General features: G+C 35.6%; 1 protein-coding gene across 1 annotated transcript in view; it reads left to right on the top strand.

Moving 5' to 3' along the window:
- Window positions 1-15,666, top strand: part of LOC132099275 (NACHT, LRR and PYD domains-containing protein 12-like) — a 225,241-nt gene that overhangs the window by 194,708 nt on the left and 14,867 nt on the right. The window lies entirely within an intron of this gene.

Genomic DNA, 15,666 nt, shown 5'->3' with positions numbered 1-15,666 from the left:
TTACAGTTCTGAGACAGTAATATTGTAAGGTAAAGAATTACTTTTAAATGACAGTAACAAGTAGGGATGCACCGATACCAATACTGGTATCAATATCGGGCACGATACTGGGCTCCTGTACTCGTACTTGTACTCATAATCATTTAAATGCCCCGATATCAAAAGAGTGGACTACCAGTCAAACAAATTTGGAACCAAAATGTATTCAGACCAAGTCTGAATGAACCTGGATGTCAGCATGGCCAGGAGACAACAGGCAATCATTAAGGCTAAGGTTTGCCTGACTAAGTGTTGCTAGTGATAGTCATACTAACAGCTGCCTGAATATTTTTCTTGGTTGATTGTAATCCAATACATAGCTTTTATTACCAAAATTTTGAAGTCACTGAAATAAGGTCATAAAACATAAATAACATTTGTTCACAAGACTGTCTGTCTGGAGCTTGTAGCCTAGAATTTTTCTTTCTAAATTATGTGAAAATCATCTTGTTTACTCACCTACAGAAAACAATTTATTGATTTAAATTTTCTAAGATACTTTTTGTTGGTAAAAGGCATATGCGAGTAGGCGTCAACTATCATGAATATCATTGTGATTTACACCTGAGAAGACAAAGGCCTGCATAATGAGCTGCATAATGAGCCTTTCAGTCAGGTGTGTGACTGAGAGGGAAGAGTTACAAGAAAGAATGTGAGGACAAAATAAATTTATAGATTTTATGTTTGTAGTTTATTTTGAATACATTTAATCATCCCACTAAATAATTTGAGATTCACTTTCGAGTGCAGTTAAACAGTTTATTAGGGAAAAATCAAAGCTGACTTTCAAAGCTGAATTTTTAGCATCATTACTCCAGTCACACAATCATTCAGAAATCCTTCTAATATTCAGATTTTCTACTCAAAAAAAGAAAAAATATATATACAGTTTGTGTGTGTATATATATATATATATATATATAGTTATTATTATTATTATTAAAAGGAGCTGAGAATTTATTTTTATTTATTTTTTTATAAATTGAAAGAACAGCATTGCAACATTTATCATATTAATCCTTTTTTATCACCATGTGTGTGCTAAATAGAAGTTTTATTTTCTATATATAGAAAATAAACATATTTCAGAACACCTTTACAGAAAATGCATGTTTCTTTGTTACAAATAAAAAAGTAATGTCCATATACCACAGTATTTGTACAGTTAACTGATAATACAAATCACATAAGTAGATTATGACTGTATTTAAGAATAAATAATTAATACCATTAAAGCAATCATTACAAGCATCTTACATAATATATAATTAAATATTTTACTGTCTTATGGCACTGCTATTTTTTTTTGTTAAGTTGTTATACGAAGCTCTTAAGACAACAAAACGTTTAAGGTACTGATTTAGATGTATAGACAATTACTGTACTGAACACTCTATTAAAACAATATTCATATTAAAACAATTGAATTACTACAAAAAACAATGCAAAAGATGTGCCATTGTGCATCTTTTCTTTCCTTTTGATAATTTATGCACAAAAAAGCAAAATTAAAGGTTTATTTGGTACACTACCCCAAGCAGTACAAGTCTCTACTTCTAGTGCTTCCTGTACATAATATTTGCTAAGCTTAAAGGGTAAGTTCACCCAAAAATAAAAATTCTGTCATTAATTAGCCAGCCAACATTTCCATGTGGGTTTTTGGTGGGCTGTCAGTTGGGCCCTGCATGGGCAACCCAAATGGGACCCGTACATTTTTGTCCATCGGCTCCACATGGGCCCCGTGTGTGTTAACCCATAGGGGCCCATGATGGTTCCATAGTGGGCTCCAAGTGGGGTCCATGTGGGTGTTCATTAGAGGGGCCCACATGGGTCCCAAATGGGTTCTAATAACTGGGGCCAAGGTGGGCCACATACAAAACCCTTATGGGGCCCAGATGGGTGATTACACTAGACCCACAAATGGCCCTTATATGGGGTTTTAGTGGGACCACAGTGGGTCAGAACTGGGCCCCATTTATATTTCTTTATTAATTCCTCTGGATAAAGTTAACGTGCTAATATGCAATAAAACTCTAAATTAAAATGTTTTATTTACCTAAAAATTTGGTGCTTAATAAATTTTAAATTAGATGTTAAAATATTTCAAATGTGAAGAAAATGACTTCAACTCAGAATCTCTAAATCACATTTTTTTATTGGGTAAAACGAAATAAAACAAAACACAATAAAAACTGGATAAAAATACGGTGACACTTTCTATGAAGCCCATATTTATAATAAATTATAAGGGTACTCTTAAGGCATTATAATGAATGCATAATGTATTATAAAAAAAACGTATAATATGTTATATCAACTCATGAATAATCATAACAATTATAATACATCATAATACAATACATAATATAATTCATCATGGTTATAAGTTTAAGAGTATGATTATTTATAACACAATGAACACCATATTAAATCTACTTAACTTACAGTATAATGGACTGTATCATATTTTGACATTGTTTATTTAAGATCTGCACAAAATCTTATTACAGCTTGTGAGTGGTTAGATGTTGAGTGTTACTTGAGTGTTACTGTGCAGGGGCTTATGTTAATTGATGTGAGCTTAATACTCTTAACTGAAAAAAAAAAATCAATCTTTTATGTGGTTACATTTTATTTTGATGGTCCCCTTAATCAATCGATTATAAGCAACTTTGCCACTACATCCCAACTAACTCTCATTAGAGTATTAATATGCTCAAGAATGGTAGAATCTAATATGATAGAATAAGCTGACGTACTTGCAAAGACACCCATGTTAGTTTATCTGTTGGTTGACCATCAAAATAAAGTGTAAGCATATATTTACAGTAGCAGACATACTAATACTCTAATGACCTCTAGTTGATATAGTTGCAGAGTTACCCAACAGCTGTCTAAGGGGTACCATCAAAGTAATCAAACTGATATTACAATAAAAATAGTTCAAAGCAAATGTGTCATATTACAAATTCATCTGATCTTATATCTGATCTTATGGCTGTTTGAGAGAAAACTTTTTATTATTATTATTATTATTATTATTATTACTACTACTATTTTATAAGTGGTCTTTGACCGCTTTAAAGGTGCCATCTGTCATATCTGGCAAAAAAATCAAGTCATACTCCACATTCCATACCAGATGGGGGCAGTATGCCTCAATAAAGTGAATTGGTCTACTCTAGAGTAACAAACGAGAAACGGCATAGTCTCTATGCTCCGCCCCTACCTTCACAACAACCCTAGAGCATAGCTGAAGCCTATAAGACAGCGGTTCTCAATTGCAGTCCTCGCGCCCCACTGCTCTGCACATTTTGAACGTTTCTCTTAGCGCTTCAGACATTTGTTCTATTCGAACATAAGTGCCCTGCGAAGTGGACATCACAGGATATTCAGCCATGATTCCAGTTCGAAGTGAACGTAGCTATATGTTCCAATCAAAGTGCATTGAAGTGTGCAAGACGTGAATTTAAAGGTAAACTTCAACAGATTTCCCCTGCTCAGAGAGTAGGGAGCAATGAACATTTGAAAAACAGTTCATGCACGGAGTTCTTTTCTAACGAGCTGATTATCTGAATCAGGTGTGTTAAAGAGAAACGTGCAAAATATGCAGAGCAATGGGGTGTGAGGACTGGAATTGAGAACCGCTACCATAAGAGGACGTTTTGCCTCCAGAGGAACGTTGGGTGATCTCAAGTGATTTTGAAACATGACATCTTCAAGCTACTCCCCTTCACCTTTACCAGTGAATATGTTCATATTCGTTTTGTTCATATTACATTGAGTTGTATATACACATTATTTGAATTAAATTAATTTGACAGACAGCATTCTGTCAACATCATTGGTCAACATCGCACACCCAATTGACTCTTTTCACACGCTTTCACGCCACACATGAATTTTCTCACGTACAGAAAAACCACGAAGCAAAGAGGACACGGAGACCAACAGACTAGACAGAGCAGGTTACTTATGATATAAAAAAATAGGTAAGTTATAGCTAGCTAATTATCAAACGCAGCTACAGTTAGCCATCGCTAACATTAGCACATTTATCGAACAGCCTTCGATACATTTCTATGTTATAACTTCCCGGAAAAAAAATACACAAACATATAAAACAAACTTCTAGCGAAATACTAACAGCATCTAACTTACCAATCCAAATGAAATGTTGCAAGTTCGGAACCTCATTTCTTTCAGGTCCATCAGTTGTCTCCAGCGATTGAAACCAGTGCTGATGTTTACTCTGGTTCGGCTCCTTTTCTTATCGGATTTGATTTGTGATTCCGAGCGCGGTTGTTTCCCTGTAGCGGGTGGTGGTCTCTTGCCAAGGGCTTAAGTCATCCTTCCGCTCTCTTCCCTGAACTGAAATGAAGTAGTGGGCTGTACTTTCCACATGATTGACATCAGGTTCAAGTACACCCACAAGCCGTGCGAGTTATTCGTGTATTGCAGGTTGGCTGGTGGTTATGTTGCCCGCATACCGCCTCCCATGGCCGAAACTGGTATTACGACACCTGTCGGGCCGGGGCTAATAATGCTACTGCTAATTAAGGTTGATATCTCAGCAGCACTATAACTTTACATTTTTTTAATGACATCATCGCCCTTATTTCTTCTCGTACTTTTGATGCGTGTAGGTCATTTTTTGGATATTTTTACCTCAATTTTTGCACATGGCACCTTTACGTAGCATCAGAAAAATGGCAAGATATGAGACTTATAATACATTATAACTATAAGAAATATAATCCATTGTAAAAGTGGATGAAACGTGTTCATTGTGTTATAATCATACTGTTAAAAGCTATAACCACAAATAAGTAAATATATTAAACCTGTTCTTATGTATATTCATGAGGTGATCCAACATATTATAAGTTGTATTATAATGCATTCCTTATAATGCTTTAAGAATACCCTTATAATGTATACTATGTGCTTCATAGAAAGTGTTAATACAAAAATACTTGAACAGAACAGGATGAAATGTTTTTTTTCCTGGGCCTGTGTAGACTTCTCAACTTCATACCTAAAAAAACAGTAAAGAAAGAAAAACAGAAAAGGCAATTATTTTAAAATACTACTAAAACATTTACAAACGCATTTAAAAGCATGCGTGGTTATAATTAAGTTGTGCCAGTACTTGATATTTTTGCCCAAGTTATACTACTAAAAGGTAATATGAACAAGTTAAAAGTGACACTATTCAGTTTAGAAATGTAATTTTAAAAGTACTATTATTTTATTATTTTGTTATATATTCAGTAACACATGTTATTGCTTCACACCAACAGCTTTATTCATGATTCATCTTTTATTTTTCAGAGCTGAACTTTAACAACACAGAATTACCAGAATATTAACCATATTTCAACAATGAACACATAGCCTACAAGTAAAATCATAGCTAACACATTTTGCCAGTGGAAAATAAATTGTGTAAATATAAAAATAAAAGTTTGAAGAGTTAATGTACTTAATTAGTAAGATTATACAACAATATTCAGAGAACAAATATCATCTCAAAACATATAAAATGGTCTTCTTTATGGAGACTCTTCCCGTCTGCCTCGTGATGGTCAGCCAGCACCACTGCGGGAGGGAAATGATAGTTAGCACGGCTTAATTGATAAAACAAACAAGACGACTTCAAGTGTTTTAAAGTTCACCTACCTGTACCTATTTAACATACTCGTACGACTTTTGGGTCTTCGCGAGTCTCCCTATTGGTCTGCTGGTGCCACTGTGGGAGTAAAATACTAGTTTACTGGGAAAGTGAGCAAATAAAAGGACTATACGACGAGTCTCCCTTCTGGTCTGACAGCCGCGCTGCGGGAGGAAAAGGCCAGTTAGCATAGCTTGACAGAGTTCACTCACACTATATTTTATAAAAATAATGTAGCTTTAGATCTAGCAAACATCATCAGAATAAAAGGTATAAAGTTAAAGTTAACTTACCACACTTTTGTGGGCTTTCATCTTCACAATAAATCTGTCATGGTGCCATGTCATCGCACGAGGAGATGTTTGTTAACAGCTAAAAATTACTAACACCTAAAATGTAACTCATTACACTCTCTGTGCCGTATGTTTTGGGGGGATGGACATTAATAAATCAGACATTATTTTAGTTTATCCTAATTTGATACTTTACTACATGTTAGGTGTGGATACATTTATTATTCATGCAACAATGCTTATTACTGTAATAACGTTCATTAAAAAGCATTGCTATATGGATAAGTACTTGCTCTCATGAATGTTTTTATCAGGATTTTTGTAAAAGGTTTACTACCAAACTGAATGAAATAGCATAGCATTCTTCGTGACCAGAGTTGGCATATTTCATTCTGTAACCTATACATTTTATGCTCTCCAACAAAGACACTTATAATATCTGGATCTGGCAACACGACGGAGAAGCAACTCTCTATCAATGCCCGTTCGGTGACCAAATAAAGTAACTGTCTTTAAAACACCTGGAGTCGTATCGTTTGTTTTATCAATTAAGCCGTGCTAACCAGCATTTCCCTCCCGCAGTGGAGCTGACTGACCGGCTGGACCATCGTGAGGCAGACGGGAAATGTTTTGTGACCTCCGGAGGACGCATCCTTGTAAATGAGACACAGCTGATATGTGTTCTCTAATTATTGTTGTGTAGTCTTACTAATTAAGCACATTAACTCTTCAAACTTTTATATTTACACCACTTTTTTTCCACCGGCACATCCGACACGTTTGTCCACAAAGATAGCATTTTTAATCTATTATGAAGCAGACTTGCCTCACATTAAAAGCGTTTTTATCAGAATCAGAATCAGAATCAGAATCAGAATGAGCTTTATTGCCAGGTATGTTCACACATACGAGGAATTTGTTTTCGTGACAGAGCTCCGCAGTGCAACATAACAGCGACAGAACAAAAAACACAATAAGGAATAAAAAAATACAAAAAAATACAAATAGGTGGGTAAGGTGGGTATGGAAGTGAAAACGTTATGTGGGCGTTTGCGTTACACACAGAAACATTCAAAAGCATTGTAAATTGTTTTAAGCCTCTGCCCAGTGAATGTATAAATACAACATCCTACGTTTGCTAAGTAAACTGCCAACATTTTAATTTTTTATACAACGTTAACATTAACCCTTCAGCTATGACAGTTTAATCCCGACAGGCTTCGTTAAGTTTCATTAGTGACTCTGCCATTACTGTATTTTCAAATATTTAAAAAAAAATATGTACATCCTATTATATAACAGCAGCAGTAATTCGGCTAATATAAAGTGAAATATAATTATCTTACCTTGATAGTTTAGAGAGTTTATCCATTGACACGCAGGTGCAGACCTTGTTGAAGTGGCGAGTAGCAACCGTTTTTCTTTTGTTTTTTGTTTTTTGAATGAGAAGGGGCGGGAAGACACGCACGCCAATCATCGCATGACTCAATGACCGCATAACACAAGTGCTTTTAGATTATAAGAAAAACCATTTGAGATACTTAGAAATAAAATAAAATAGGATTTTCCATAAAATAAATAATCTTGTATTGTTACATTATGATATAACCCTAAATGATATAAAACATGAAATACATACAATTAAATCAGTTTAATTGTTAGGATTATGTAGCTACCCATAACTGCATAGAAATAAATAATCTGCAAAAAAAAATAATTATTAAATGTTTGTAACTATAAATATATCCTAATATAGCCCAAATGTGGCCCATCTGGGACCCACAAATATACAATAATGGGCAGCCTAACTGGGGCCCATAACTGTATCCAAGCTGGGGCCCACATTCAGCTCATCAAAGTGCCCACTCTGAGCCCATGCCCAGTTGACACCCACATAGCCCAGATAAATCCCATGTGGGGCCCACATGGACATGTTGGCTGGGTACTCACCTCATGTTGTTCCAAACTTGTAAGACAACTTGTTCATCTTTGGAACACAAATTAAGATATTTTTTCGATGAATTCTGAGACCTTTATTCAACAAATGATTTCACCATGGTGCTATTTTGGAGAGGATCCATGCACTGAACGTGAGCAGCACATGCTATTATGTGTCAGCTGAAGGGTCAGAGAGGTCTCGGAATTCTTCAAGAAATATCTTAATTTGTGTTCCGAAGATGATTGGAGACTTTACAGGTTTAGACCGACATGAGGGTGAGTAATTAATGACAGAATTTTAATTTTTGGGTGAACAAACCCTTTAAACCAGTGCTACACAATGAGAAAGAGAATAATCTGAATAATTACCACAGGGAAATGTTTATATCACAGGGAAATGTTCTTATAAATGTGTCACCATTGTGTGCTTGAGATGGTTCTAGTAGTAATAGAGTCCTCTGCAATGTTGATTTTGAGGTAAATGTGATCCTTCCATCTGACTCCACAGCTTAAAGACAGTTCCCCCCTTTTCATTTGCCTCTAAAAAAAACAAAGCAAAAAAAACATGACATATGGACATAAATGTTATTGCCATATATACACACATGCACATGTATGCATGCATACTGCACATACACACACACATACTGTATACACACACATATAAGGTCAAAAGTTTACATACACCTTGCAGAATCTACAAAATGTTGAACATTTTTGACAAAAGAGGGATCATACAAAATGCATCTTATTTTTTATTTAGTACTAGCCTGAATCAGATATTTCACATAAAATATATTGTCCACAAGAGAAAATAGTTTACTTTATAAAAATGACCCCGTTCAGGAATTTGAAGTTCAGTGTAAATTGAACTTATTTATAATAACTGACAACAAAGAAGAAAAGCAAGGGGAAAGCTGCCACCTGTTTTATATAATAAAACCAATTGCATATTATACATATTTTATGAATCTATTACTTTAATTTAGTATTAGAAAGCAAGGAAGGCAGGGTTTAAGACTTATGTATAAGAGTCTCAGTTTATTAAAAAGCTCCATTGTGGAAATTAGTGCACGTGACAGTGTCACACATACATTTCCACTAGCTGTAACATTATCAGGCACTCAATATTATCAATAATCAATTACACATTGTAGCATTCAAATAGTTTTAATAACTTAACCTCCTCTGAAATAGAAAAAAGGGGGACTCACCTTACTATTTGACAGTCCCTGCTCTGGAACCTGAAATTGAAACAGATTGTTATATAGTATTGCTGGACAATTTCTCAATACATTTACTCAATAAAAATGGAGCATACTCTTAGCAGAAATAAAAGCATCTTTAGGCAAAGATTTTATAAATATAAAAATTAAAACATACCAAACAATATAATTTAATACATGTCCCTCTCTGTTTCTATCATTCAGGATACCCCTGAGAACGTTCTGTCTGCTTAATAAGGCGACTGTCAAAAGCTAGGACACATTACTATTTTTTATATTTTTGAAATATGTCCCTTGCTTATCAAGCCAGCATTTATCTGATCAACTGTAATAGTTCAAAAATTAAAAATTTCAAATAACGGTATTCTATCTTAACATACTTCAAAATATTATTTATTGCTTTGATCAAAGCTCTGTTTTTTTGGGGGGGGGGGGGGGGGGGCATGTGACTTATCATCAGTTAAAATATTTATTTTCTTTGTGAATATATTGTGAAATGTTATTTATTTCTGTGATCAAATCTGTATTTTCAGCATCATTACTCCAGTCTTCAGTCACATGATCTTTCAGAAATGAATGATGATTTGCTGCTCAAGAAACATTTCTGATTACATTATCAATATTTAAAACAGTTATACTCTTTAATATATTAAAAAATCATGATATACAACCATTCAAATGTTTGATTTGTGTGTTATTAAATAGAAATTACTGTTTTCATTCAGCATATAACCATTAAATTGATAGAAGTAAAACATTTATAATGTTGCAAAAATATATTTCAAATAAATTATGTTCTTTTGAACTTTCTGTTCACCAAAGAATCATAAAAATGTTTCCAGGAAATTTTAAGCAGCAAAAAGGTTTTTATTTTATTTTTATTTTTTTTATTTTTTTATAAGAACCATTATTGATAACGGAGTACCAAAATAAATCCAGCACTCAATCTGCATTTTGGAATAATTTCTGAAGGATCATGCTCTGAAGACTGCAGTAATGATGCTGATAATTTACAGGAATAAACTACATCTTAAAATACATTCAAACAGAAAATTATTTAACATTGTAATAATATTTCACAATATTACTTTTAACTTTATATTTGATCAAATAAATGCAAGCAGTCTTAAAGGATTAGCTTACTTCTAAATTAATTTACTCATAATTTACTCCCCTTATTTATTGTCTTTCTTTCTTTCCAAATTGCATCTTCAAAACATTATCCCAGACGAGTAAGAAGGGTCTCATCTAGCGAAACGACCGGTCATTTCCTAAAAAAATTAATTAATAAAAGGAACGACAATTATTTGGATTTGTCCTCAAACGCTTGTCTTGCATAGCTCTGCAATGCGCACGTGTACTCTGTGCAGTTCCGTCGGAAACAGATCAAAAATTCAAGCATTTCCTCGGCGGATCGTGTACAGTACAGCCCTTTGAAACTGCAATGGATCTGCAATTTGGACCTTCCCCCTACGGAAACCCACTTAAGTCCACTATAGAGAAAGACTCTGGAATGTTTTCCTAAAAAATAAGGAAATTTTAATTCAGAAGTGAACTAACGTTAATCCTTTTTTAGAGTTAGCACTTAAACGTTACTAGCTCACTATAATTACCACGCAGCGATCTTAAAAAAAAAATGAATAGAAAGAGTTAAAATAACTCAAGTTTAAATTAAGTAATTAAGTTAAACATTTGTTAATTATGTATAATTGCAGACCTCTGGACGTTTTCTGTTGGGTTTTCTTCATGTTAGCAAGTCCTCTGATAACATAGGCCTTAGTGTTCGCCAACAATACAGTCTGACACAGATTTAAGGATCAATAAAAACACCAAACCTTTAAGTTATCGAGTAAGTTACACTGCATAATAAGACATTGATTTATTAGTAGAACAGTTTGTTCGCACAGTGTGTCATACCTTGGTGGGTTTTTGAGGATAACAGCGAGCAGTCTGTATTTTCCTCGACCATCTTGACGTCTTCTGTTCTGAACTCCAGAAAAAAAAAAAAAAAAACACGCGCTCGTTTCCACGGACACGGCCCAGATCCGTTCTGCGACTGTTGTTCCCACCCACTGAAACCGCACCTGGGCTGGATCTGTGTTACAGCCCTGAAACGGATGTGACTGTAACGCGGATTTGCCGGTTTGAAAACGGATCCGGATCAGAGTCGTCTGCTGTCTGGGGTATTATAGTTTGGAAAAAGTCCAACTAGTAAAATGTTTACACGTTATGTGAAACCTAATACAAGTATATAAATATAAAAAAGATATAATGAAGGGAGACGTGAAAGACGGACATAGCGTTATTTTCACATGGACTATTTTATTACAGAATATTTGTTTTTGGTAGCACTTCCTTAGTTTAAAAGAAGACATGTCTAGCTTACTGAGTTACAGTTCATTTTAATGACACGTTTTAAATGAAGATCACTGCAGACCAAGGCTGCAGACAGCGCACCTTGTTTGTTTTCTTTATTTTATAAATGCACAAAGTTCCCTTTCAAGGCATCCACTAGCAAGGCGTTAAAACAGTGTGTACATCCGTGTCTGCATTATTTGACACCTGATGACACACACAGTCTTTGTGTCCCTTGTTTCATTCATGCCAGACACTCTATTCGCGTTTAGTGTGAATGCAGCATTACTCTGCTCGACAGTATGACTCAAACAAGTGAGGGGAGGGTTGAGACCAATCAGAACTACGGGAGCCCTGAGTGGAGCGTCAGCGGTTTTATTTTGTTGCGTCCATACAATGGATATTTAGATACCAAACAGAGTTCAGACATCTGTAAAATATCCGTCTATGAACGTATTTTATAGGCTTTTTTAGATTTGAGAATACACATGCATTACAGACATGACAAAAAAACATTTGTCCTCACATTCTTTCTTGTAACTCTTCCCTCTCAGTCACTTACCTGACTGAAAGGCTCATTATGCGGGCCTTCTCAGGTGTAAATCACAATGATATTCATGATAGTGGACGCCTACTCGCATATGAATTTTACAAACAAAAAGTTTCTTAGAAAATTTTAATCAATATATTGTTTTCTGTGAGTGAGTAAACAAGATGATTTTCACATCATTTAGAAAGAAAAATTCTAGGCTACAAGCTCTCAAAAGTCCTGGCAACCAATGTTCTGCATGTGTTTTATGGCCTTTTTCCAGTTATTTAACATTTTTAGTTTTTCACTAACCGCGCATAAAAATGTTTTTCTCAAAAACACAATCATGTACATACATGCTGCTCACATATTATTATAGCCCAGTTTGTGCTGATTACAGTGAGATTAGACTTTAGCCATTTAGATATTTATAAAAAACTAAAAAAAGCACAAATTTCAGAGCATGACAAATCTTCTCCAGGCCCCCAAAATACCCTTAGACCTCAGAGGGTTAAAAATGCTCAAACCAGAAGCACAATATCTGCAGAGAAGGGTTGGCCATTCTCAAAACATCAAATATAATTTTTGTGTGTGTTTCAGAGCAAAAATCAGTGTTAAGACATCTCTCCATTACGGACCATTCTGAAAGAAGAATTTATGCAAATGCATATAAAATGCTTTAAAACTGTTAACAGAGATGTCTAGAGGGTATTTAATAGGTCTGCCCCAAGTAAGATTTTTCTAGTTACTAGTCGTTCATTTGACATTATTCATTGCATTATTCAACTAATCGCAGGTTTATATTAAATTTACATCTATAACCCATAATGAGCCTTAATATATTCCATGCTCAAGCACATGCATTAAGTTTGCCACAAAGCACAGGCAGAAGTAGCCCAATAATTTTGAAAAAGGAGACATTTTAATGATTTATTAATAAACAAATATGTTCTTGTTGCTGCAAGATGAAATTCACAGTGCTGACTCTCTCCACATGGACTAACCTTTAGAGAGAAATGCAACTTTCACAGATTACATAATGCTTTCGTTTTGAATTGATTCGTTTAAAAGACATTTCAAGCTTTCTGTAAATATATTTCTCATGTATGTGGGACACCTGAATTTTAAGTTATTTCATTATCAGGAAAAAAATCACACATTTGAGAGGGCACCTCCCTGTCATGCATGCACATTAACAATTTTTGCACAAACACTTGAAAATGAATAATAATTCACATTTTGCATGTGCCTTACAAAGTAAAAAATTTTTTACATTCGATTATCCAAAATAAAACCGAACAAGATTTGTAATGAAGATTAAATATGTAGACAAATAAAAATGAATGCGACAAGTTAATAATGTTGAACAATGAGTTAATAAAGTTGAGAAGCAATTCTTCTACTACAGGTAACAACTCTTTCAGTAATTTAGTGGGTACAGGATCTAATAAACATGTTGTTGGTTTAGATACAGTGATAAGTTTATTTAGCTCTTCCTGTCCTATATTTGTAAAGCACTGCAGTTTATCTTTGGGTGCGATGGATGAAACTGACGTATTAGACACAGTAGAATCTACATTTGTTATTGTATTTCTGATGTTATCTATTTTACCGGTGAAGAAATCCATAAAGTCATTACTATTAAACGTTGATTGAATATTTAAATCAGGTTGCATTTGGTTGTTTGTTAATCTTGCCACTGTGCTAAATAAAAATCTTGGGTTGCTTTGGTTATTTTCAATGAGTTTGTGGATATGCTCGGCCCTGGCAGTTCTTAGGGCCTGTCTATAGCTGGACATACTGCAGTTGAGATAAATCAGGCAGGTTATTTGCGAATCTGTATTTGGTGGCTGTTACAATTGTTCTTCCCAGACTGTAACGCTGAGCCATATAGTTAATATCAGTTATACGCAGCATGCACGATACAATGAAATGGATGGTAACATCATCACTTGAGGTACAATATCTATATCAGTAAGATTGATTCCATGCGATATAATTAAATCTAGTGTATGATTAAAATGATGAGTGGGCCCGGTGGCATTTTGCTTGACTCCAAAAGAGTTTATTAGGCCAGTAAACGCAAGTCCTAATGCATAATTTGTATTATCAATGTGAATATTAAAATCTCTGATAATTAGGTTTTTATCAACTGTAACCAAAAGTTCTGAGAGGAAATCTGCAAGATTTTTTTAGTCTTAATATATTGTACAGCTCAAGTACTTTTATCATTTAAGCAGGTAGAACAAAAATCATCATAATATTTATTTGAAGATTGGCTTGCGAACCGTCTAGATCAGGCTCCAGAAGTCCCTCTTCAGTGTCTCCGTCTGCCGCAGCATGGTGTCGTTAACCCCGGCATGAAGCACGGCTACTCTGGTGCTCTTGTCAGACTTCAGGATCACGGGTATCTGCGAAGAAACATCGACAAGCGCGGACATGCCGGTGGAATCTCCGATGATCACAGCATCACGTTCCATCTCGTGGAGGGGAGCGAAGCGGTTCCGGGTGGAGATCTCGAAGACTGGAGGGATAAAAGTCGTTGCCCGGGGCCTGGCTAGCGTCCTCCGCTGTGGATGCACCCTGGGTCTGTGGTGTCCTGACAATGGAGTGAAGGACATCTGGGTGGATCGAGTCCAGGGTGCACCGGGCCTGTGCAGAGAAACACACCAAGTAGAAGTAGTGGGACGGTTAGCAGCACACTGTATATTTACCCCGGACTTGTGAGCATGGGCCGGGGAGGTTTCTCTCCACTCTCTCAGCTGGGCCAGCCTCACCTCCAGGTCGCAAATCTGCTTCTCCACGGCCTCCAGCTCAAACTGTACAGAATGCAGCTCGAACGTGTCCTCACCTGCAATCAAAGAAAGACATACGTCTGCCATTAAAGCAAGTAACAGTGAGTAAAGCAATGGTAATGTGTTTAAATAGAGTATTAGCAATGCAAGCATGATTTGAGGTTACTGGCGAATAGAGGAAAAAGGACTCAAAGACATCTTGTCTCCTTGATCGCCCATCATGTAAGTCCTGAGTCCTCTGTCATCAGTGACGAGTGGTGTGCCCACTGCATACTGCATACATACCACTGGATGGTTCTAGGGTATGATCATCACCCTGGTAACCACAGCAGGTGTTATATAGAACCACATTCATCTGTACACATCCAGCATATTGAAAGAGCCTGGAGAATATACAAAGAGCAGATCTGGAGGCTTAGGAGGAACCAGACTAAAATCATGCTATCTGATCACCTCACTGTAATCAAGTCGTATGAATGGCTTGCTAGGAAACACTGTGTTGGATCCTTTGGTAGCATTTCAAAACTTTATAATTAAGTGTGTGTGTGTGTGTGTGTGTGTGTGTGTGTGTGTGGTGTATTTTACAAAAATGAATTGTATGAAATTGATCATTACAAAAGAAGGTTAAGAGATGGCCAACTTTTAAATCATTAACCAGTTAATAAAAGGCTTATAAAATTTGTGGGGAAGTTGTGGCCTAGTGGTTAGAGAGCTTGACTCCTAACACTTAGGTTGTGGGTTCAAGTTTCGGGCCTGCAATACCACGACTGAGGTGCCCTTGAGCAAGGCACAGAACCTGCAACTGCTCCCCAGGCAC

This window comes from Carassius carassius, chromosome 22 (assembly GCF_963082965.1).
Source record: "Carassius carassius chromosome 22, fCarCar2.1, whole genome shotgun sequence".
Classification (NCBI taxonomy): domain Eukaryota; kingdom Metazoa; phylum Chordata; class Actinopteri; order Cypriniformes; family Cyprinidae; genus Carassius; species Carassius carassius.
This window is presented reverse-complemented; position numbering and strand designations above follow the sequence as displayed.